The sequence below is a fragment of the Podarcis tiliguerta genome (assembly GCF_965153285.1).
Source record: "Podarcis tiliguerta genome assembly, chromosome: 3".
Classification (NCBI taxonomy): domain Eukaryota; kingdom Metazoa; phylum Chordata; class Lepidosauria; order Squamata; family Lacertidae; genus Podarcis; species Podarcis tiliguerta.
Genome location: NC_139536.1, coordinates 107,060,637 through 107,085,442, shown reverse-complemented (window position 1 = coordinate 107,085,442; position 24,806 = coordinate 107,060,637). Strand labels below are relative to the sequence as shown.

General features: G+C 43.4%; 1 long non-coding RNA gene across 1 annotated transcript; it reads left to right on the top strand.

The window, feature by feature from the left end:
- The first annotated feature begins 862 nt into the window (after positions 1 to 862).
- On the top strand, positions 863 to 17,433 carry LOC310673573. The gene is made up of 3 exons (XR_014509124.1): positions 863 to 982; positions 13,655 to 13,807; positions 17,068 to 17,433. It is a non-coding gene; the product is annotated as an uncharacterized lncRNA (long non-coding RNA).
- Positions 17,434 to 24,806: the final 7,373 nt, after the last annotated feature.

Here is a 24,806-nt window from a genome sequence, read left to right as displayed (position 1 = left end):
ATGCTGGGTCATGTGGCCAGCATGACTAAATCACTTCTGGCGCAACAGGACACCATGACTGAAACCACAGTGCATGGAAACGCCGTTTATGGTACCTATGTATCTACTTGCACTGGTGTGCTTTTGTACTGCTAGGTTGGCAGGAGCTGGGACAGAGCAATGGGAGCTCACCCCTTTGTGCGCACTTGAACTGCTGACCTCACGATCAGCAAGCCCAAGAGGCTCAGGAGTATAGACCACAGCGCCACCTGCGTCCACTTCTTGTAAGTAGAGAGGCCCTGTAATAGATGGATTGTCTACTTGCCTGCTCTTTGCCTTGCCTGCTGCTTCTCTGTCCACATGCTGCTGCCCATTTCGGTGAGATGACCACTACACTCATACATCTGCTGACCACCTCACTAAGAGAAGAACATACAGGGTCCACCATCTGCTCCCAACTAAGCCCACCGCACTGAGAAAGAGATTGTGCTGACATGTACCTGCTTTTGGCAGCTTCCGCAAGAGAAATGAATATTCTGCCCACATTCTACTGCCTGCCTGAGTGGAAGAGGAATGAAGACAAATGAATGCCTCTCCCCACAAGATGATGCTCCCTGCCTGAAGGACAGGGCTGCCCACTGTGGCCCATGCTAGCCACCTGAGGGAGAAAAACTGGCCACTGTGATCTCATGCTGATGCTACCTATTTCACAGACTGGCCACTGTATCCTCACACGGATGTGTCCAACCAGAAGGAGACACAAAGGCCATTGTGATGTCATGCTGATGCTGAAGGAGACAGAAACTGGCCAATGTACCAGCCCACAACTGCTGTTCACCTGAATAACAAGGAGACACTGCCTGGCACGCCAACACATTGCTCACCATGTTTATGAGAATTATGTCCTTTTCACCTTGGACCAAACTGGGGTTTCTTAACTTGCTTTTACTCTCCTGTTCCTGCATATTTAGGTTCCCTTACCAGAGGTCTATAATAACAAAAGGTAGGTAAAGGTAAAAGGTAAAGGACCCCTGTATGGTTAAGTCCAGTCAAAGGCGACTATGGGGTTGTGGTGCTCACCTCACTTTCAGGCCAAGGGAGCTGGTGTTTGTCCACAGACAGCTTTCCGGGTGACGTGGCCAGCAGGACTAAACTGCTTTTGGCGCAACGGGACACCGTGACAGAAGCGAGAGCTCACATAAATGCCATTTACCTTCCTGCCTTAATGGTACCTATTTATCTACTTGCACTGGTGTGCTTTTGAACTGCTAGGTTGGCAGGAGCTGGGACAGAGCAACGGGAGCTCACCCTGTCGCAGTGATTCAAAGCACTGACCTTCCAATTGGCCACCCCAAGAGGCTCAGCGGTTTAGACCACAGTGACACCCACTCTTCTGCACTGCAGAGAATGTATCTACCCCAACTCTTTTTTTACTCTTGCAAAACTGCATGTGTACATTTTGAATGCAATCTACTGAGACGTTCTCCTGTGCATGCTACGTCGCATTGAATCAGAGCTGTACAACCTTATAATTCATTTCATTGGGGTTTTGTGCAGGAGACCTTCCAGATGAAGTGGACCCTTTGTTGGCTTTAAAACCACAGACCTGCTTCCCTGTGCATCTTAAATGCACACGGGTTGCTGTATGCGAAACCTTTGGCTACATTCTCTGGGATTTGAGGGATGGAGCGAATAATTATCTGCTGTGAGTTTTTAGTCATTACTGGGTCGTTAATGCCTTGATACTGATAACATGTAGCAGTTCACAAGGCAATATCAAATGTTTTCTTTCAGACCTTCAACAAGCTTTGCAGATAATATGACAGCCTAATATAGAGTTTGATGTATGTGTCTGGAGAGAAAAAAAGGCCGAGGCTCTTTAGTTAGTGCACTGTCCTTAATGGATTCTCTAGATTAAAGTAATCCCTATGGGAATCCACTATGACAACAATTCTTACACAGATTTTCCAGTCACTGCTTCTATGCCATAACTGTTCTTTGAAAGTGTTTATAGTAGTGAAAGGCCACAGTCTAGATTTTTTTAAAGGAAAAAAAAAAGCTTATGCTTTAATTCTATTAAGGATATAAGGGTACATTTGCATCAGAATAATAGTGTGCCCCATGTGTCCCACATTCTCGTATTGTTGACAATGTGCAGAAATGTCTAGCTGTCTTCTAGCTAAAGGGTGATCTTAACGTTTATATTTAAATAATTATTATTTATAACACAGGAGAAGTTATGCTAGGGATGTAAGACGGCAGTCAACCTGTATTTGTCACCATCAGTGCTGTTTCTGTTCCGCTGCAGTTCAGTTTCCACCAAATACTATGTTATTTGCCTCCATGCTTACTATTTAATATAAGGTACCTAACTTACATATGTTTCTGCGTAAAAAAATAATCACGATGCATCTCCTGGACTGAAGTTTGCTTAAATGTTGCAAAAACCTTAAGTACAGTCATACTTGGAGCCTGAACACCCTGGAACTCGGACACCGCAAACCTGGAAGTGATTGTTCTGGTTTGCGAACATTCTTTTGGAACCTGAACGTCCAATGGGGCTTCTGCGGCTTCCTGCAGCCAATCAGAAGCCACGATTTGGTTTTCGAACGTTTTGGAAGTCAAACGGACTTCCAGAATGGATTCTGTTCAACTTCCAAGGTACAACTGTACTCAATAGGGAGGGTACAGCATCCCCCTATCTTTCGTGAAAATGCATCTGCATATTTACATATTGCTGACTCAGATGTTCAGGGAGCAGTCCCAGCTCAGGGGTGGTGAACTTGCTTTGCGCAGATGCACACAGGATCATCTAATTTCAATACTCCTTAATATATTTAAAATATCTCTAAGTGGTGCACGGAAAACTGAAGAGATAACAGACAACTGAAACAAAATATTACAAAACACACAGTTACATGTAAGAATGTTGCATAAATGAGAAGGTCCTAATATGTATAAATCAATATGAATTCATTTTCCTTTGAAATAAATAAAATAAATAATAATAATAATAATAATAATAATAATAATAATAATTTATACCCCTCCCACTCTGGGTGGCTTCCAACAGAATATTAAAATACAATAACCTATTAAACATTAAAAGCTTCCCTAAACATACTCTCCCTCTCAGCCTCCGGGTTCTCACTCAGGGTCCAAACAAACTCTCAGCTCACCCATCAAAGTCTCACAATGAGAAAAGTTCCTGGAAATAGTGGACATCACTCTCATCAGTCATATATATATATATAGAGAGAGAGAGAGAGAGAGAGAGATTCATAAAAATTCATGTGTGTGTTTGTGTGTGTGACAACAGGTTATAGGTGAATTTTCCACTGAAGAGCCAAAGCCAGTAGATAGAGCTGGACTTAGCTAAGGGAGCTTCATATGTTCCTGATGGTCATTGGTGAAGATAGGAATTTGTATTTCCTTTCAATTGTCCCAAAGTGGTGGCTGGCCACTCCTGCTAGCCAACTGCTTTGCAGGCTGCTTCTGGAGACAGTAGCTCACTGGAAGGACAGATACTGAAGCTGAGGCTCCAGTCCTTTGGCCACCTCATGAGAAGAAAAGACTCCCTGGAAAAGACCCTGATGTTGGGAAAGATGCAGGGCACAAGGAGAAGGGGATGACAGGACGAGATGGTTGGACAGTGTTCTCGAAGCCACCAGCATGAGTTTGACCCAACTGCGGGAGGCAGTGGAAGACAGAAGTGCCTGGCGTGCTCTGGTCCATGGGGTCACGAAGAGTCGGACACGACTAAACGACTAAACAACAACAATGCAGTGCCACCCTTCAAGTGCTACTCTACTCCCATCTTATGAACGTGGCAGGGTGTGTATGCATGGAGGAAGGGGTGGGGAGGAGGGAGAGGAGGAAGCCAGTGGTCAACATAAAAGTGGAAATGGACTCTTGCATCATTCAGTATCTGCCTTCTGTCAAACTTAATTAGCATCTGTGCTTGCTGACTCATTCACAAGAATCCTGTGTGCTGGCAAAGACAGGTGTGTGAAGCAGAGCCAGCAGTGGAGGGTTGGGCTGTTTTGTCATTAGCAGAAACAAAGTCAAAGTTAGCAAAACAGTGTTTAATCAAAACACAAGTCAAAGACATTTTGGCATGCAAGGAGCTTCCTCTGCCCTCTCCCTCCTTGCAAACTCAAATCTAAACAATATATCCTGGTCAAAGTGCAACTGTACAGCTATCTGGTTTCAGAACTTTTGTTTTAATATGCTCAACTGCAAAAACATTTTGCAGCCCTTTCTCCAGCTGGAGCAAACATTCACCGTTCAATTTGTTTTCAAGAGCTCAAAACGTCAACATCTCGGGTTCTTTTTCTCGCCGACAGAGTTGTCAGAGGCGCAGCCCCTTTCCACAAGTCCCACAAACTTGGATTTCAGCTTCTCAGTTTGTCTTTCCTGTTTCCCACACACTGCAGTCACAAACCTTTGACCAGGGCAAAAAGTGACCACTAATTAGCTCGAATGTCTCCAGGTCTGCTTATAACCCCGTGGACACAATGGCAAAGAGAACAGCACGCTGTGACCCGTTTCCATATTTAGACAAAGAGTGGAAAATGACAGGGGCGAGGAAGTAGTAGTTTTGGAACTGTGCAAGTCAAAAAAAATAATTACTTTTGGAAATCTCTTCTTGAGATTCTTGATGTCATCACTGGTACTCGAAAAGCTGGGATAAAGTGATGCATTTATAAATGGCTTGGGGTTAACAGACACAATGGTTTCTTACTGGTGTTTCCCACATGTATGAACTTAGGCATCAACCACACCATAAGTGATCATGACAAACCCAACTTGTTTTGGCACTTTTCTGTAAGAGGGCAATTGCAGTTACATTCTTGCAGAGGAATCATGTCTGGGCTCAGCAGAGAGCATGAGATTCTTTGCCCAAGGCTTCAGAATCAGGTGTAGGACAAAGGAAACACCTAACTTTCCATAGCCTCATCTCTGGCCCTGATTCCAGGCCAACAGCTATGCATGACACAACCAAACCTCATGACACTAGCGCTTCCATGCTGCAGAACACAGTGCCCAAAAATAGAGTGAATCTTCCCAGGAGCAGGAGGGCAGTATAGATTTGGAACCATGGTTTGCAGAGGGACATAGTCCAGAAGGCAGAAGCTGGGAAATACTGGATGGTGAACAGCTAGGAGAAGAAACACTGGAAGAGAGAGGGTTAACAGATTCACTGTCTCTGGAAAGCATTCAGGTATAGGGCGGTATAGAAATTAAATAAATAATAAAAATAAAATAATAATAATTCCTCCGCTCTCTCCAAGGTCAAGAAGAGCTCAGAAAGTGGCAGAACAGAAAGCACACAAAGCACAGAGGGTACAAGATCAGATTACAAGATGTAGAAATGTCGTAGATTAATAGAGACATAAGAGGGTGGAATCCTTAATTGGGAGCACTGCCATTCCTAGAAGATGGGTTCTTTGTTCTCTTGCTGTGATTATTAAATTTTCTAACTGGTAAGAAGAGTCCTTTTCCTTTGTTCTGCTTATCTACTGAAGTACTTCCCTCACTGGTTTCCGCTATAAAGAAAGCATCAAATTGGTGAAAAGCTGTGTGTATTGAACAATCCCATAATTGCAGTTGGATGCAGCACAAATTATTACTGGATGTAGAATTTAGCATACAGATAGCCCAACTGATCTATCTTCCTTCCTTCCTTCCTTCCTTCCTTCCTTCCTTCCTTCCTTCCTTCCTTCCTTCCCTCCTTTCCTTTCCCCTTAAGGCCATGGAGCTAGATTTCAAAATATGTGTGCGTTTGTGGTCACATTTTGACCAGACATTAAAATATTTCAACAGTCATGGCTTCCTCCAAAGAATTCTGGGAGCTGGAATTTGTTAAGTGTACTGAATTGGTAGGAGGCCTCCATTTCCCTCACAGAGCTACAACAGATCCTCCAAGTGTCCCCATTTTCCAGGGACAGTCCCAGATTTACAGAAGCCATTCCGGATTCCGATTTGTTGAAGGGTATGGGATAAGATGTCCCTGTTTTCATCGGAGCAATGTTGGAGGGTATGCTACAGTTCCCAGAGTTCCTTCGGAAGAAGGGATGCTTGCTAAACCACTCTGGGAACTGAAGTTACATGAGAAAAATAGTGGTCTCTTAACAACCCTCAGCAGCAAACCTCTCTTCCTAGGGGGAGGTCATGAAAGTGGGGATGATACTGCTTTAAACGTGTGGTGTGAACGTGGTTTAAGTGCATGGCTCTTGGTGAAATCTCAGTAGGGTGGAATTGATTAGGATTTGTAGTTGTCTGGAATGAGACTTCCATGCCATTCCAAGCCCTTCCCCATCATAGGCAGAAATGAAAAAGGTCTTCTTCTTCTTCTTCCTCCTCCTCCTCCTCCTCCTCCTCTTCTTCTATCACTCGTAGCTGAGTAAGTGACTGTGGAGGCCAATTCTGGATCCACACATCCTTCCACAGTGAAGACATTGGTTTCCGGGCGGGAGTTGATCACGGTGTGGATTTGCCAAGCATGCCTTCCTCTTAGCACGTTTCTCCCTTGTATCCTGAGTTCAAGTGTCTTCAAAGCCCATGACACCTTTGGTAAAGGCTGTTCTCCAATTGGAGCGCTCGCAGGCCAGTGTTCCCCAATTGTTGGTGTTTATACTACATTTTTTTAGATTTCCCTTTTAGATAAACCTCTTTTGTTGACCACCAGGCATTATGCTTTCCATTTTTAAGTTTGGAATAGAGTAGTTGCTTTGGAAGAGGATTGGGCATCCACACAACATGACCAGTCCAATGAAGTTGATGCTGAAGAATCATTGCTTCAACACTGGTGATCTTTGCTTCTTCCAGTGGTATTAGTTCGCCTGTCTTCCCAAGCACACACACATTAAATTTGGACAACTTTACAACTCACAGAATCTAGCTTTCCTTGAAGTAGAAATTAAAAACACACACCATCTATCCTCTAGATGCAAAACCAGTATACAAAACCCTAACTCTGTTCCTGTGCTCCGACTGACAAGAAGGATATAGTTTAATATGAGTAAGACACCGGAAGATGGACAAGTAAATGAGCCCCTATTAGCAGGAAAGATGGTACAGCAGTTAAGTTCCTGTAACTGTATTGTCACTGCAGATGCAAAACCAGAGTTGGTAAGGGAGGGGGAGAGCCTGTTGCAGAACTTGGTTTCATATTATCAGCAATTAAGATACCACAGATTCTTTGGTATTACAGGAAACAGTGTCTTGACAGCAGACTTCTTCAAGGAGAGGATTATCTACCTAGATACAGGGCTCTCTAATACTTATCTCCACATTACTCAGGGCACCTTTGAACATTCCACACAAAGCTGGCTAAGGCGCTGGTTCAACGAAACGACTCTAAAAGTTTAAAGGGCTGTTTTCACCCTGTGGATCGAAGCAGTGTTAATTTCCTGAACCAAACCTTTTTTTCACTACAAAAACAAATAGAGAAATGAAATTCATTCGTTGGGCCCAGTTTGGCCTTTGCTTTCTCCTTTCTGAGAAACCGCCCGCAACACGGTCCAAACATTTTCAGGGTGCTGGTGAGGTTTTGATCAGGACTGCAGTGGGGAAAGGAACACAGCTATTCTGATTAAAATGCACACGGGGAACCTGCTATTAACTGAGTTTAATTTTTTTAAAAAACAAACTGTTATGTACTGAGAAGAAGAAGAAGAAGAAGAAGAAGAAAAAGAAGAAGAGGAGGAGGAGGAGTTTGGATTTGATACCCCGCTTTAACACTACCCTAAGGAGTCTCAAAGCGGCTAACATTCTCCTTTCCCTTCCTCCCCCACAACAAACACTCTGTGAGGTGAGTGGGGCTGAGAGACTTCAGAGGAGTGTGACTGGCCCAAGGTCACCCAGCAGCTACATGTGGAGGAGCGGAGACGCGAACCCAGTTGCCCAGATTCACCACTCTTAACCGCTACACCACACTGGCTCTCAAAAGTACTCAGAAAGTACTGAGTTGAACAGGATCCAAAATGCAGCAGTCTGATTGGTCCTAGAACAATAGGATTGAGAATGCAGCAGCTGTCTGATTGGTCCTAGAACAATAGGATTCAGAATACAGCAGTCTGATTGGTCCTAGAACAATAGGATCCAAAATGCAGTAGTCTGATTGGTCCTAGAACAATTCAGCAGTATGATTAGTCTGCAGGAGCCACCCAATCCAGCTCCAGATGGAAGTGAATCCACAACCTGATTGGCCTATAGGAGAATTTCAGAATTAGCCAATCACGTGCAGCCCATTGTGTAAATAATGTATATAAAGCAGATACTTTGGAGGAACTTTCATTCCTCCTCCCACTATGAGCTGAATAAAGAGCATGAAATCCACTCTTGACTCCGAGTATATTTCACAAACCAAGGCATGGCAAGTGCCACACCCACTTCTGGTATCAGATCTGAATTGTTGGCAGAAAACAAAGGTCTCTATGGTAGGATAAGGGAGCCTGTTTGCTACTGAGGAACACATTTCCTACTGGGCAATTTTCTGGGGGTGGGGTGGAAAGGGCCACTGCAAGAATGCAATTTTTACCTCTGTACAGTAAGCAAGTTTCTATCCAGTCAAGCAAAAAGCATGATCAGCGTTGAAGGAATCATAGAATCATAGAATCATAGAGTTGGAATAGACCACAAGGGCCATCGAGTCCAACCCCCTGCCAAGCAGGAAACACCATCAGAGCACTCCTGACATATGGTTGTCAAGCCTCTGCTTAAAGACTTCCAAAGAAGGAGACTCCACCAGACTCCTTGGCAGCAAATTCCACTGTTGAACAGCTATTACTGTCAGGAAGTTCTTCCTAATGTTTAGGTGGATACAAGCTAGCAATGGCTCTGGTCTATACAAGCTAGCAATGGCTCTCTGGAGTGTCAGACAAGACAGGGGACATTCCCAACTCTAAATGACGTACCGCCGAGCTATGATCCTTCCCCTAATTATTAAGGGTAATTCAGGAAAAGCTCACTCTTTCTTGATTATATGTTCAGCCATGCCATAGCCCCAATATGTGAGGGCTGCAATGTTTCACTTGTAGTCACACTTACCCTATTCCACTGTGATGTTCTGCCAGCAGCCTTGATTGTACAAGCCCTGGAGATTACAAAAACAACAAAATCCACCATCATGTTCACAGTTCTATTCTATGATTCTATGAGTTTCCCAAACTTGGGTCTTCAGCTGGTTTTGGACTACATTTCCCATCATCCCTGACCACTGGCCTTGCTAGCTAGCTACAGATTATGGGAGTTGCAGTCCAGAAACAGCTGGAGACCCAGGTTTGGGGAATACTGAGCTATTGGCCTAACTTGGTAACAACCTGAAAATTAGGAAACTGGGGTTGTCTGAGATAGTACACTCTATCGATTGCCACGAGAAACCACTTTTCCAAAGTCCCGGGCAAATCCCTATTGTTCTTGGGAAAAAATAATAATCTGGCACATGCATACATTTAATACTATACAACACAATGCCTTCTGGCCTAGATTTTTTAAATTTTTTTTTTAAGAAAATACAGTTTTATTGTTGTGGAAAGGCCTTAATGAGGAAGAAAAAAATATTTAATAAAACGGATCAAGTGCCTTTGGGAAAAATTAGCAAACAATGCCTTCTTGTGAAGCCAGTTGAAACAGCAGACTGAAGCTGCGATCCGGCCTTACAGGAAGTATTTAAAAAGCACAGATGGCTCAGGTTTACATGTTTACAAAAAGCTGGAAAGGCAGTTAAAGTCTTCAAGTGTGGTATAATTTACTAGAAGGTCATATACTCAGTGGTTAAAAAAGAGAGGAAAGAACCCAAAGACTATTGTAAACACACTTATTAGGGTTTCTGAAGGTTTAATCCCGGTATATTTAATTCTTCTCGGCAATATTAGAGGTAACTGTGTTCCATTTCTAAGTAAGAAGAAATCCCTCGAGCATGGAAAAAAATGTAACTTTTCATTGAAGGCTTTGGAAGCAAGTTGTTGCCATGTGCGGGAGACTGTTATGCAACTGCTACTGTTACTATATAATTAGAATACTTTTGACACTAATTTAACAAAATGGCTCATGATGTGACCGAAATAAAAATTCCCAGGAGGCGAGAGAGAGAGAGAGAGATTAGAAACACCGTAATAGCAAGCAGCAGTCAGAGAAAGAGGGAACAGCCACTACTGCTCTGAGATTCTACAGAACACAAAAATGGAAGGGCATTGGGTAGGCCCAAGAATAACTGACTTCAGGCTCCTAACTAGTTTCCTGTTGCCTTCCACATACAGGTGTGTTAAGGCAGGTACACTGGTGCTAGACTTTGAAGTAACCTTCAGCATCCTTGGGTCCCCAGATATTGTTGGACGTCAATTGTCAACATCCCTGACCATGAACCAGGCTGGCTGGAGAGAGATGGGGATTGCAGTCTGTTAACGTTTTTGAGGAGAGGGCTCACCAGGCCAAAATAGGAATGCCAGGCAGCATGCACAAAGAAGTAAGTGATGCTGCCCGTTGTATTACTCAGGGGCAACTAACTCACAGAGGCAAAGCTTTATTGGGGCAACAAACAGCATTCATTTTAACTTCTCTCTTCTCATTGAAGTGTTGTCGTTGTTTAGTCATTTAGTCGTGTCTGACTCTTCGTGACCCCATGGACCAGAGCACGCCAGGCACTCCTGTCTTCCACTGCCTCCCACAGTTTGGTCAAACTCATGCTGGTGGCTTCGAGAACACTGTCCAACCATCTCGTCCTCTGTCGTCCCCTTCTCCTTGGACCCTCCATCTTTCCCAACATCAGGGTCTTTTCCAGGGAGTCTTCTCTTCTCATGAGGTGGCCAAAGTATTGGAGCCTCAGCTTCAGGATCTGTCCTTCCAGTGAGCACTCAGGGCTGATTTCCTTCAGAATGGAGAGGTTTGATCTTCTTACAGTTCATGGGACTCTCAAGAGTCTCCTCCAGCACCATAATTCAAAAGCATCAATTCTTCGGCGACCAGCCTTCTTTATGGTCCAGCTCTCACTTCCATACATCACTACTGGGAAAACCATAGCTTTAACTATATGGACCTCATTGAAGTAGGGGGCAGCATAAGGAAATGGGGGTCATAGAAGATGAGCCCTGCCCCACTGCCAAACTCAGATATCAAAGCTCCCGCCTTACTCATGAAGCTCTGTGGGTGGTCCTTGAGAGGTAACAAACTCCCAGGTGGTGGTTCACAGGTGATGTCTTCTGACATGATCCCCTTTTCAATTAGCCTCCCCTCCACGCATTTTAAGTCCCATCTGCACAAGGCTGTACAAGTATCTAGGTGCATATAGCCCAAGGCATATAGCAGCCTAATGCCCTTGAAAAACTGAAAGCACAGAACCTGCATTCAGAAGCTTATCCATGTAAAACTCCAGACAGAGACACTGGTGGAGACCCCATCACCAACTCATGCAAACTGGAGCTACTTCATGAAGGAAAACTTCATGGACTCTGTCTTGAACTTCTTGGAGAAACGGTGGGATACAGAAGTACAGTGGTACCTCAGGTTACATACGCTTCAGGTTACAGACTCCGCTAACCCAGAAATAGTGCTTCAGGTTAAGAACTTTGCTTCAGGATCAGAACAGAAATTGTGCTCCGGCGGCACGGCGGCAGCAGGAGGCCCCATTAGCTAAAGTGGTGCTTCAGGTTAAGAACAGTTTCAGGTTAAGAACAAACCTCCGGAACGAATTAAGTACTTAACCCGAGGTACCACTGTAATAAGCCCATTGCCAGGTGGCATAACCCCACTGTTCTCAAGGTGTTGGCTGCTGTTTCCTACAGGGGGGAAATAATTTCTTATCTCTCTATAGACAAGGGTGGGGAAGCTATTGTTCAGGTGCAGTTTTGATTATCCATATAATCTCAGTGTGGTGGAAAGCTGCACCTGGTGAACTTCTTCCTGTCTTGCTGCCGTTTAAGACAGTGATCTTTGGGGGAAAGGTGAAAACCTTACTTGGGAGCTCCTGGAATGGAATGTCAGAGATCACAGCATCTTTGCGTGTGATCAACCCACTGGCTCATCTCGCCGGGCAAATCAGATGTGAACTTTCCATGAATGTACCACATGCCATTTCAGATTCCTGGAATCTGGGTGGGATGTTTCTCCTTTACTTCTGGGTTTGGGGCTACTGTCACTGCAGAAACCTAGGTCTGCAAGTGTCCTTGCGCCATCACCAGTGAAATCTGACTGAGGTGTTGATGGAGGTGTTGCGGCACTGACCTATCAGGTTTCTCTCCTGCGTAAATAGTATTTACCAAGCATGACTCACCACAGAAAAATCCTAACAAAGCGATGATGAGCTCATATACAAGAAAGTGCAGTTACTACAGCATTTCAACTATAGCTTCAACAACTACTGACAAGTGTGAAGCATCTGGGGGAAATATCCTCCCTTTATAATCTCTAGGGCACGTAGTTCCCATTACAAGGAGGAGATTGGGTCCCAAATCTTAATCTGGCTGCAATGTTGAATGCACCATACACCTTAAATATGATGCCTCGACATTCAGATGAAGTTCACTGCACAGCTTAGCATTTCATCTTGGTCTTATGATTAAGCAAGGTGATCTGTCTTCAAGCTATCTTATTATTTTTTTAAAAAATAATATTTATTAGAAGTTTAATAGTTACAGAAAAAGAAGAAAAAAAAGAAATTTTTTTTAAACAAACAATACATCAAAAATAAAAAGAAAAAAAATACATCAAAACAACAAGAAAAACAAAAACATTTAAAAACACATCCAATATTTCCATATCTTTACCTTTCATTTACTTGTTTCATCGACCTCCTCACACCTCCCTTTTTTGTATTCTAGTTCAGTTAGCTATTTCAGCAAATCCTTTCCATCTTTCTCCATTTTTTGTTCTATAATTTATCTTAACACAATCTAACTTTAAATTTTCCACTTTGGCCCATTAACAATCAGTTTTTGCTTAATTCTTTATAACATTTCTGCTAAAACCATATAACTTCATTCCAGCATTCTTCTAACATTCATTAATTTTGCAGTATTTCTGTAAATATACTTTGAATTTTTTCCAATCTTCTTCCACCGACTCTTCTCCCTGGTCTCGGATTCTGCCAGTCATTTCCGCCAATTCCATGTAGTCCATCAGCTTCATCTGCCATTCTTCCCGGGTGGGTAGATCTTGTGTCTTCCAATACTTTGCGATGAGTATTCTTGTTGCTGTTGTGGCATACATAAAGAAAGTTCTGTCCTTCTTTGGCACCAATTGGCCGACCATGCCCAGGAGAAAGACCTCTGGTTTCTTCAAGTGTCTTCAAGCTATCTTAGAGCATCAAGGCGTTTTGCAGCTATGGTATGCATCAGGTTGTGGGAATTGTTAATGTATCAGAACAAAGGTGAATGTGGATGGAAACAGAACAAACGGAGGGAGAAAGCCTGTTCTCAGGTATGGATGCCAGGAGTCCAATAGTGCCAAGAACTCCGGGATGCTGTAGGAGTTGTGGTCAATGAAAATACCACCCATTTGATAAAATAGGAGGTCTCCAGGATATTGATCAGCTTTTATACTCAATGTTTTTCCCTTTTAAAAAAATCTTTTCATGTTCCACGATGCTTTTCTCTTTGTTGAAGCTGACCAAGGTAAGGAGATCATTTCTGTTCAGTTTTATTTGCTTATGAACCCCTTTTCTGTATTATTTCAGACTGCAGATATGGGGTCACTTCATAACGCTCCCCAGCATCAATACAAAAAACCCCAAACTTCCAACAGATAACTAGCAAAGAAGGGAGAGAATTGGGCAAGGCATGTTCTACTTGATCTGCTCCTTCTACTTCCAGGTGACCAAAGCAGTAAGGTAAAGGGACCCCTGACCCTTAGGTCCAGTCGTGACCGACTCTGGGGTAGCGGCGCTCATATCGCTTTATTGGCCGAGGGAGCCGGAGTACAGCTTCCGGGTCATGTGGCCAGCATGACTAAGCCGCTTCTGGCGAACCAGAGCAGCGCACGGAAATGCCGTTGACCTTCCCGCCGGAGTGGTACCTATTTATCTACTTGCACTTTTTGGTGTGCTTTCGAACTGCTAGGTTGGCAGGAGCAGGGACTGAGGAACGGGAGCTCAGCCCGTCGTGGGGATTCGAACTGCCGACCTTCTGATCGGCAAGTCCTAGGCTCTGTGGTTTAACCCACAGTGCCACCTGCGTCCCTCCACCCGCGACCAAAGCAGTATCTGGGCCTATTCAGAGGCATATGGCCTTTGACTGTGCAGGTGAAACACAACCATCATGGCTAATGTAGCCATTGATAGTCTTGTTCTCCATTAATTTGTCTAATCCTCATTTAAAGTTATCCAAATTGGTGACCATCACGACATCTTTTGGGAATCTGGACCCAAAAAGAATATTGTGAGGTAATCCGAGTGTTCAGTTTTCCCTCTTTTAAAATGGCAAAATCAACTGCAAAAAATATTTGCTAAAAAGTCAAAGCCTAACTCCAGAAAGAGGTTGGGCTGTTAATGTTGCTGTCATTAATATCTGAGCAGATACTATACAGTGGTACCTCGGGTTAAGTACTTAATTCGTTCCGGAGGTCCGTTCTTAACCTGAAACTGTTCTTAACCTGAAGCACCACTTTAGCTAATGGGGCCTCCCGCTGCTGCCGCGTGATTTCTTTTCTTATCCTGAAGCAAAGTTCTTAACCTGAAGCACTATTTCTGGGTGACCGGAGTCTGTAACCTGAAGCGTATGTAACCTGAAGCATATGTAACCCGAGGTACCACTGTAATTTTTATTTCCCATATCTGTTCATCCTCATTGCTGAAACATATATAAAATAATAATAATAATAATAATAATAATAATAATAATAATAATAATACTTATACCTTGCCCATCTGGCTGGGTTTCCCACGCCATGGAAGCTTTTAATATTGTTACTACAGGGAGCTTGAAATACCTCATTCAAAAATCACATTTGACAAATACTGTTTCAAGTCAGCAAACGTTGGCCTGATGCTAACCTTGCTAAACTGTCAATTCACAAGACAAGCAAAGGTTCTGAATCAAAAAGCCCTGAAACATGGGAGCTTTCCGTCTTCATTTTGACAACACGCCAAAGAAATCACTTCTGCCTTGTTACCGCCAGTACCAAATCCATCAGAGTGAAATTACAAAAAAAAAAAAAAAAGTTATTAGACTGACTGAATCATCATTAAATTGTTCTGAAAGGAGTTTTCCCCACCCAGGAACTCATATAATAACGGTGGGTGGTAGAGAACTGGTAAAAACAGGGAAATTGTGGCCCTTTATCAAAAGTGACTGTACTAACAGCAAACAACAGCCTGCCTTTTCCATACCTCACAAGTCGTATTTGCATTGCAACATTTTTCAACTCTTCAGTTCAAAGCTCAATACATATACTCAAGGTGAAGAGATTTTGAAGGTGCCAATATGATTTCCGGAGCCTAGACTGTGGTGAAATCATAGGTGAAGCTGAGAATGTGAGGAAAAGCAATGCTCACAGCACAGCGAAGTCAGACTCATTTAACTCACTTCCATATCAAACAGAATAATAATAATAATAATTTATTATTTGTACCCCGCCCATCTGGCTGGGTTTCCCCAGACACTCTGGGCGGCTTCCAACAAAGACCAAAAATCCACTAAAATGTCACACATTAAAAACTTCCCTGAACAGGGTTGCCTTCAGATGTCTTCTGAATGTCAGGTAGTTATTTATCTCTTTGAAATCTGGTGGGAGGGCGTTCCACAGGGTGGGCGCCACTACCAAGAAGGCCCTCTGCCTGGTTCCCTGTAGCTTTGCTTCTCGCAATGAGGGAACCACCAGAAGGCCCTTGGCGCTGGACCTCAGCGTCAGGGCAGAACGATGGGGGTGGAGACACTCCTTCAGGTATACTGGGCCGAGGCCGTTTAGGGCTTTAAAGGTCAACACCAACACTTTGAATTGTGCTCGCAAAGCTACATAATACCTGCTGCACTGTCCAGTGATTCACTTAGGTGATCTCAGACAAGCCTTCCCCAACCTTTCGGCATTGGTGGACTACAACTCCCTTGTGGCCATCATTCTTGACCATTGGCCACATTGGTTGGAGGTGATGTTGTAGTTCACCAACATCTAGAGAACCCCAGGTTGAGCGTGGCTGTTTTAGACTCTGGACTTGGTAGACTAACTTGGCCCATCTCTTCCGATGGTAATGTGTATTTATTTACGTCACGTACTTCAGAATGTGGTAAGCCAATCTTGCTGCATTTGGGGGAACTGCTGCTCATTCTTCTGCCCCAAAGACCTACCTTGACACCATCACTGCCATTGTTCTTTGACAAAGGCAGATCTAGAGGAGCATGACTGGCTTGGTCGTGCTGGGTGTGAGGCTTCTGCTGCAGCATGGACCGCAACTATGAAGTCCAATGGAAGGCAAGTGGGGAGGGGGGTGCTGGATTTTAGCATCACACTGGCTAAACCTGGTCTACTTGGATAGCCAATGGCTATCAAGATCTTAACCTGAGATCTTTTCCAGCCCTGATTCTAGAGATCCATTTAGCTGAACATAGCCAGGAATCAACCCGGGATCTTCTGCATACAGTTTTCTGCCACTGAGCTACTTGTGTTAGGTTATGATCACTAAAGCAACTAGATCAGTGCTGACACGATGTTTGAGGGTATGTCTGAAAGCACTGTTAATAGCATCTGCATTCAATCAGTTGCCTTGTGGATAAACTACTGGTGTCTAGACAGGGGTAGCCAACAAGGTGCCCTGCAGATGTTGGACTACAACTCCCATCAGCCCCAGCCAGTCTGGCCAATAGCCAGGGACAATGGGAGTTGTAGTTCACAGCATCTGGAGTCTACCACATTGGCTCCCCTAGGCTAGACTGCCAAGATGTAAAGAATGACCAAAATGGCGGAAACTGCACCAGCTTGTCCCCCAAAATTTGTCAGAAAGTTCTGGTCTGAGAAATTTTGACCCCACTCTCAAAAAAATGCAGCTCCCTCTATCCACTTCCCCTAAAACATGCCTAAAATGACACACCGATGCTCCATTCCTCCTGTGTTTTTTAAATGGAAGTAATTAAACAGCTTCTCTAATGTCTCTTGCAGAGATGTGGACAGATTCTGGGGTAATTCTTCAAAAAAATACGTCTTGGAGGACCATTGCTGTTAACTCCCCATCTCTTCTCCCTTCCTTCACCCGAGTTGGCTACAGGAAGAATTTGATTATCTACAAGCTTTTAAGTACCTACGTTCTTTCCTGTCCACAACATCCGTGTCCCGAGGGGATTCTAAATGAATCAGGCGAGGCCCTATAAATCATGATCAAATGCATCGTCACCACAGTGTGCAATTCATTTTGAGCCGGGGGAGGGAAGCAGAAGAAATCTGAGGAACGACCGGGATAAAAGCACCTTCCTGAAAGATTGAGGGCAGATCAGAGATTACTTGTCAACTTGAGCTGCTGGCGCGTTATCTCATGTACACAGGCAACAGCTAGTAGTGCCGTGAAACTGCTTTATTCATAATGCTTAGATGTCTCCTCTAAGGACTTTTTTTTTTAAGTACCTTGTTTCTATTTATCTGAGAAGGGGTGGGTGGGTGGGGGGGAAGTAACACACAGTGAACCCTAAGGGTGATTATGTCTATTTCCATAAAGTTCTTACTGAACACTTGCCTTGAATTAAAACGTTCCTGGGATGAAAGCAATTAGAGTGATTTGAAGAGAGGTGTCTGTGCTTTAGGTCCTTAGAAATTCTATACCTGACGTTTGCAAAAAGTATGTCGGGGGAACAACTAAAGCCCTCAGATTTTTGTCAAAGGAGGAAAATGACACAGGAGCGGAAGCCTGTCTTTATGCTTTGTCCGTCTGCAGAACTTTCTTGCTTATGTCAGGCCTGGTTTTTGATATGAGAGAATTCACAGTTCAAAGAGAACAATTTATGAAACATACATCAAAGACTCTATCCCAAGTATCAGACCGTAAGCTTATTACCCATAATTGTGAGCCGCTAAGATTGGAGTAGAAAGACATCAATATCTTACATACACTGTTTTATAATCTTACTGCGTTTGGGCTAACTACGCTGCAAAACAGATTGTTTCCATTTCACAGCTGAGAAACTGAGGCATGGTCAGATAACTGCTGCATGTCTGAGCAAGAATCTGAACCCAAACCCAAGCAAAGCTCTTTGTCTGGTTCAGCCTGTAGCTTCTCATGAGCATAAGTTGTGTCTTTTCTCTCTCTCTCTCTTTTTATAAATATTTTATTGAGTTTTACATAAAAAATGAAACAAAAAAAAAAACGAACAACAAAAACAGAAAAAATACAAAATTGCACAAACACAAAACAGCAAAAAGTGTCAAAGAAAAAAGACAAAAATAAAAACAATTTTATCTTCATAATGTTCCTTGCGTTAACTTATTTCTCCGACTTCCCCAGACCTCCCTTCCCTGTATTCCAAATCATATATTCAGACAACAAATCCCTTCCCTCTGTCTTAATTAATTTTTATCTTAATTTTAGTATCTTAATATAGCTTAATCTTCTTGTATCTAAATATTAGATCTTTTAATTTTTAAACTTTTTACTAATAACCTTTTACATTCAATCTGATGTCATTCTAACATTCATTAATCTTGTAATATTTCTGTAAATATTCTTTAAACTTCCTTCCTTTCTCAGACACTTTGCACTGAGTGTCAAAACAATTTCAGAACCATTTCAGGTTAAGAACGGACCTCCGGAATGAATTAGGTACCACTGTAATTTCTTCATTAACAGAAAATAAAATATTCAAACGATGACCTGCACATGCATAACAACAACTTCAAATAGCGTACAGATTATAAACTGTAACATAAAAAAGTTACATATCCAATCTTTTTTCGAATAGATAAAATGAAAAATACTCTGGAACAGTGCTCATGTGATTATATAGTCATTGTTACTAGCAACATTTTTTGAAAAATATATATGGCCAACCCCAGGTGATACCAATAACAAGGAGACCGAGTTTAAAGACACAGTACAAAGTAACAGATTTGGGAAGGTGGCAGGAGGGCTACAGGAGCCCGTTGGAGCCTCATGCCTCCTTCCCCAAGGCTGGGAAGCACCATTTCGCAATAAAAGGAGCTGCTTCTGTGAGCCCCATCCAAAGGCAGAGCAAAATCAGGGTACCCAAGGACAAAGGCAGAGCCTGTGATTTGGAACCCAAACAGCCACAAGCCAATATGGCTTCCTACTTCAGACCTTCATCCTCATGCTTGTTTAGGGCTCTCTACTGGGTAGCAATGATGCTCAGGAAGAAGAAGAAGAGAAGAAGAGTTTGGATTTGATATCCCGCTTTATCACTACCCGAAGGAGTCTCATAGAATCATAGAGTTGGAATAGACCACAAGGGCCATCGAGTCCGACCCCCTGCCAAGCAGGAAACACCATCAGAGCACTCCTGACATATGGTTGTCAAGCCTCTGCTTAAAGACCTCCAAAGAAGGAGACTCCACCACACTCCTTGGCAGCAAATTCCACTGTCGAACAGCTCTTACTGTCAGGAAGTTCTTCCTAATGTTTAGGTGGAATCTTCTTTCTTGTAGTTTGGATCCATTGCTCCGTGTCCGCTTCTCTGAAGCAGCAGAAAACAACCTTTCTCCCTCCTCTATATGACATCCTTTTATATATTTGAACATGGCTATCATATCACCCCTTAACCTCCTCTTCTCCAGGCTAAACATGCCCAGCTCCCTTAGCCGTTCCTCATAAGGCATCGTTTCCAGGCCTTTGACCATTTTGGTTGCCCTCCTCTGGACACGTTCCAGTTTGTCAGTGTCCTTCTTGAACTGTGGTGCCCAGAACTGGACACAGTACTCCAGGTGAGGTCTGACCAGAGCAGAATACAGTGGCACTATTACTTCCCTTGATCTAGATGCTATACTCCTTTTGATGGAGCCCAGAATTGCATTGGCTTTTTTAGCTGCTGCGTCACACTGTTGGCTCATGTCAAGTTTGTGGTCAACCAAGACTCCTAGATCCTTTTCACATGTACTGCTCTCAAGCCAGGTGTCAAAGCGGCTCACATTCTCCTTTCCCTTCCTCCCCCACAACAAACACTCTGTGAGGTGAGTGAGGCTGAGAGACTTCAGAGAAGTGTGACTGGCCCAAGGTTACCCAGCAGCTGCATGTGGAGGAGCGGGGAATCGAACCTGATTCACCAGATTATGAATCCACTGCTCTTAACCACTACACCATCCTGGCCATACTGGAAAGGTTGGGACTTCTTCCTGCTTCTCTTCACAAGAAGACTGAGCACCTCAACACAGCTAGATCTAAGATTGCAACAGACCGGAGGCCTGTGCTTACATTTCATTTTTGCAAGTGATTCCCCACCCCCCCACCCCGCATTGTTGATATAACAGCATATGACAACATGCCGTTGCAAAACATTATAGAGAAATCATGCAAACGCCTCAAGGTGAACCCCAAACATACAAGGTGAGCATGGAAGACAAACTGGATTGCGTGGGCAACGCACACCCAAAACGATCTTCAATACAGCCCTGTTCTATGAAGGAACTTATTTGAGAAAGTTCTGAAGAAGCGGGGAGGGGAGAAGAGGGGGAAACATTGGAATAACCTCGACGTTATTAACCCACATAAAGAGCAATCAATATAGCACAAAATGAGCAATGTTGATGTTGGCATCTACCAGAAAGAAACAGATCAAAGGCCTTTTGGCTACTCTGCTGAAAATGTTTCTTATTAGTTTGTTTGCCGAGCTTTAATGTAAGATTACATTTACCAGCTTACTACTGAAGCAATATTGTTGCCCTGGTCAGTAGGCCTTTTATAGCATGCTCTCATTTATTTAGCTGCTACTTTGGAACTTTGAGGCAATCGTTTCCTGCAGAAATGGGGAAGTTCTCTCCTTCCTTAAGGAGTTGATATTTTAAGGAAAGTGGGAGGTGGGAGGCGGTTTAGGGTTATTTATTGATTTGTACACTTTCCAGTTCAGGATGACTGGGAGAGACCGTGTAATTGTAAAATCTGCAGAAAGGATGTAGTCAGCAAATACATTTTAGAGAAAAACAAACACCGTAATGAAGAGGAAACCTTTTGATACTTTCCAAGGCACACTGACCTCTCACATTCATGCCACAGCGTTGCTGACCACCCTGCGGGAAATTGATAATCGGATGTAGAGACCATCTTGCGGCAATGCTTTGCGATAATATATCTTAACACTTTTCGACCAAGCGAAAAAGCACAAATGCCGCACTTGTGTCAGTCAACTTTTGGCAGACATTTAATTTCTGGTTTATTTAGTGCTCATGATAAAGTCAAATAAAAGATCAGCCAAAATAAGAAACCTTTCTAAAGAGGCGATGCTAAACACACTTACTAGAGAGCAAATCACAATGAACTCAGTGGGACTTACCTCTGGGTAAACATGCTCAGAAGTGCACTGCAACTCTGAGGTTTTCAGTCTCATTTTTGGAACAATATCACTTATATAGTGCCTCTAAGTCTTCAAAAAAAAAAAAGGGATGCGGGTGGCGCTGTGGGTTAAACCACAGAGCCTAGGACTTGCCGATCAGAAGGTCGGCGGTTCGAATCCCCGCAACGGGGTGAGCTCCTGTTGTTCAGTCCCTGCTCCTGCCAACCTAGCAGTTCAAAAGCACATCAAAGTGCAAGTAGATAAATAGGTACCGCTCCGGTGGGAAGGTAAACGGCATTTCCGTGCGCTGCTCTGGTTCACCAGAAGTGCCTTAGTCATGCTGGCCACATGACCTGGCAGCTGTATGCCGGCTCCCTTGGCCAATAAAACGAGATGAGAGCTGCAACCCCAGAGTCGGTCACAACTGGACCTAATAGTCAGGGGTCCCTTTACCTTTACCTTACCTTGGGTTATAGATGCTTCAGGTTACAGACGCTTCAGGTTACAGACTCCACTAACCCAGAAATAGTACCTCGGGTTAAGAACTTTACTTCAGGATGAGAACAGAAATTGCATGACAGTGGCACGGTGGCAGCGGGAGGCCCCATTAGCTAAAATGGTACCTCAGGTTAAGAACTGTTTCAGGTTAAGAACGGACCTCCGGGACGAATTAAGTTCTTAAGCCGAGGTACCACTGTATTTATTTAGATCCTTAAGACTCTGGGTGGAAAATGTGCCACATGAAAGTATAACTCCTATACAGTTCAAATATCACTTTTATTGAAATTCACCATCTTCCCACCATCACCCCAAACCAGCCTGACAGACCATGTGGACATGAAGTTGCAAGTTCCCAAAACGTACTCCCCACTTCCCCCTATACCCCACAATCAGGAGCCCTGGTCCTGCAGGATAAGAATACGGCCAGGAAAAAAACCTCAGGCAGTAGCATGTCAGACAGCAGCAAGATAAAAGAACTGCTCAGGTCACCTTCATACTCTCCGAGTTTTGTGCGAAGGATTCAGGCGCCTACAGGATTTTTAGGTTTGTGAATTAAAAGACAACAGCAGATTCACACCTTATATTTAAAGCACATCATGGCTTCAGCTCAAGAATCCTGGGAGCTGTAGTTTGTTAAGGGTGTTGGAAGTGACAACTCCGTGTGAGGAGGAAACTACAGTGTCTGGGAAGAGTCATGTGCTTTAAAAGAGCGTTGGTGCCATGTAATGCCTTAAGAGAGAATATTATGAAAATGATATACAGGTGGTACATGACACCAGTCAAGCTAGCAAAAATCTATCATTTGCCCGATAATAAATGCTGGAAATGTAAAGAAACTGAAGGTACATTCTTTCACATTTGGTGGACGTGCCCAAGGATTAAGGCTTTCTGGGAGATGATCTATAATGAAATGAAAAAGGTATTTAAATATACTTTCCAGAAGAAACCAGAGGCCTTTCTCCTGGGCATGGTTGGCCAATTGGTGTTAAAGAAAGACAGAATTTTTTTAATGCATGCAACAACAGCAGCAAGAATACTCATCGCAAAGTTTTGGAAGACACAAGAACTACTCACTCTGGAAGAATGGCAGATGAAGGTGATGGATTATATGGAATTAGCGGAAATGACCGGCAGAATCCGAGAAGAGATGGTGGAAGAAGATTGGAAGAAATTTAAAGACTATTTACAGAAACAATGTAAAATTAAAGAATGATGGAATGATGTTGGATTGAAGTTAAGGGGTTTATAGCAATAAGGGTTGAAATATTAGGGAAAAATGGAATGTTAAACAGAGGGAAAGGCAAAGTTAAAATATTATGACAAAAATTAAGATAAAGGTAAAGAGGGAAAAGATTTGCTGAACAAACAATCGAACTGGAATACAAAGGGGGGAAGTGTGGGGAAGTCCAAGAAACAAGCTAATGCAAGATATGTTTTGAAAGATGGAATTGTTTTTAATTGTTGTTATTTTTCGTATTTTTTCTGTTATTGTTTTTTCTTTTTCTGTTTGTTTTATTTTGTGAAAATTTTAATAAAATATTATATATATAAAAAATAAAATAAAAGAGCGTTGGTGCAACAAATCCACTTTAAAAAAGAGGGGACTTTTTGCTACTTAGCCGTACGAGCGCAAAATATGGTCTGAAGCTCAACATCAAAAAACAAACAAACAAAGATCATGGCCACTGGGCCCATCACCTCCTGGCAAATAGAAGGGGAAGAAATGGAGGCAGTGAGAGATTTTACTTTCTTGGGCTCTGTGTTCACTGCAGATGGTGACAGCAGTCATGAAATTAAAAGACGCCTGCTTCTTGGGAGAAAAGCAATGACAAACCTAGTCAGCATCTTAAAAAGCAGAGACATCACCTTGCCAACAAAGGTCCGTATAGTTAAAGCCATGGTTTCCCCAGTAGTGATGTATGGAAGTGAGAGCCAGACCATAAAGAAGGCTAATCGCCGAAGAATGGATGCTTTTGAGTTATGGTGCTGGAGGAAACTCTTGAGAGTCCCATGGACTGCAAGAAGATCAAACCGATCCATTTTGAAGGAAATCAGCCCTGAGTGCTGACTGGAAGGACAGATCCTGAAGCTGAGGCTCCAATACTTTGGCCACCTCATGAGAAGAGAAGACTCCCTGGAAAAGACCCTGATGTTGGGAAAGATGGAGGGCACAAGGAGAAGGGAACGACAGAGGGCGAGATGGTTGGACAGTGTTCTCGAAGCTACCAGCATGAGTTTGACCAAACTGCGGGAGGCAGTGGAAGACAGGAGTGCCTGGCGTGCTCTGGTCCATGGGGTCATGAAGAGTCAGACACGACTAAACGACTAAACAACAACAACAACATTGAATGCAACTCTTACTCTGTGAGGGACACAGGGAGCCACTATAATATCAAGAGTCTTTCCTTCTCTCCCAGAGAAGCAGCCTTTAAACCCTTTAGTACCATCAATTTGCAATGGAGTCTAATGACTGGAACTGGTGAAGACATCATTGCACAGTCCAGGACTCGGTTTTGCAAGTGAGTTGGTGGGAAGTAACTGAGCCAGGCAAGAGGTTTGCAGGTGTGTGTGAAACAGATGTGAAAGGAAGAGGGGGGGGAGCACTTAAAGGACCTCAAATACCCCTTTGCCCAAATCCAGATGTGCAGCTGCAGATTGCAGGCAGGCAGCTGAATGCCAATATTTCCACATGCTCAGCCATCAAACGGATGGCTGGCAATGTGTTGTGGGGAGGAGAGAATGAAAGGAAGAGTTTGTCTAGGGCCAGCATACACACACACACACACAAATATATATATGCCTCTGCATGCGGCCATTTTGTCAACTCTTTGCTCACACATAATAATTATTTTTTGTGCCTCTGCCCCTGGGATCCCAGTGCTCTCGCGTGGAATGTGACACTCCTAGCAATAG